This window comes from Mastomys coucha, unplaced genomic scaffold (assembly GCF_008632895.1).
Source record: "Mastomys coucha isolate ucsf_1 unplaced genomic scaffold, UCSF_Mcou_1 pScaffold20, whole genome shotgun sequence".
Lineage (NCBI taxonomy): Eukaryota > Metazoa > Chordata > Mammalia > Rodentia > Muridae > Mastomys > Mastomys coucha.
This window is the reverse complement of record NW_022196903.1, coordinates 81159504-81160970: the sequence shown is the minus strand read 5'-3', so window position 1 is coordinate 81160970 and position 1467 is coordinate 81159504. Positions and strand designations below refer to the sequence as shown.

General features: G+C 42.7%; 1 pseudogene; it reads right to left on the bottom strand.

The window, feature by feature from the left end:
• The window catches only part of LOC116099954, a 9390-nt pseudogene extending 8137 nt beyond the window's left edge, over positions 1 to 1253 (bottom strand).
• Between the last annotated feature and the right edge of the window lie 214 nt (positions 1254 to 1467).

Here is a 1467-nt window from a genome sequence, read left to right as displayed (position 1 = left end):
ATTCACACAATATATTTCCACAAATCCAGCCCTCCAAAGAGTAATAAATGAAAAACTCCAACACGAGAGTTTCTATCAAAAGCCCATCTTGTATCAGACTCTCATAGGCAGCATCTTTGTCACAAGCAGGACAGATCCAGGTGGGCTTCTCATTCATCTGAAGATAAAGGGCAGCATCAAAGCACTGCAGATGTGTACAAGTCACTGCACAGCATGGGACTGTCAGCCTCCTTTTTCTAAAGGGCACATCAAGGACACCCGAAGACTAGTTGTAACAATTTCACTATCAGGGTCTGTAGTAGGTTTTTCTTTACCTAGTGCTCTGGAATGATCAGGATTTCTAATACCTTTCATTTTTAATCTCTGTAATAACACAGCTGATGTAAGCTGTTGGACAAGATAGACAGACTTGGAGTAAGTCTTTCAGATGCCCAAGAAATAGAAATCTGATTTGGCACAGCTGAAGACAACCTAAATAAGATGTAACATTCAAGGGGCGTCCGGGGCGCTTCTGTTCAATCCCATTTTTAGGTGGTGGTGCAGAGCCAGGCAAAGGAAAGAGTTTCCCATTTACTTTTATATACAAATTATTGGAATAGTTATCTCCTTGAGGGCAACTGGTCTTTGCCAAGCAAGGTCACAGCTGGACTTGGACAGTACAGTCTTTCTGGCCACCTGGCAAAAATTCCCTTGAAATGCATATCTCTCTAACTTGCTGAGGTGTCAAAGCAAAAATAAAAATAAAAGAAACTTCTCTTGAAACCGCTGAATACTGCTTTGAACTAACTCGTGGGCTTGATGAGAACATCAAGAACGTCATAGAAGGGCAGGTTTCTAAACTGCACATCAGGATGGACAGGAGGAATGGGAGGAGATGGCTGATGCATCTCAAAGGTAGGCTTAGTGTCTTGAAGCAGCACAGGACCAACAGGAGGTGATGATGAATGAGGTGTAATTGAAGTAGATTCCAGCCACGGCCAAGTCAGGATGAACTACCATCCAAATTGAAAATGTTTTTTCATTTTCATTTTCAAATAAAATGATGTTTTTATTGAGGATAGATCAGAAAGTCTTTCAACTGTCTATGGGTATCGGCCTCTATATAATTCTCAAATTTTAATCTGAACCGCAGGGCTGCAGCCACTCTTCAATAAGCAAGACCTCATCAAGAGGTCATGCTTGTGCCCACTTTTATTCCGTCCAGCAAAGCCCAGTAACACTTGTAATTCAGAAACCCTAAAACTAGAAACCATATTAGTTTCAGAAGTTCAGCCCAATATCATCATGATGGGAAGCATGGCAGCGTCCAGGCAGGCAGACGTGGTGCCTGGAGGAGCCAACATCATTTTGGTCTGAAGGAAGCCAAGAGGAGCCTGTGTTCCATATTGGGCAGAGCCTGAGCATAGGAGACCTCAAAGCTCGCCCCAACACTGACCCTAAGTCTTAATGAGTCTCCTTTTAAAACTT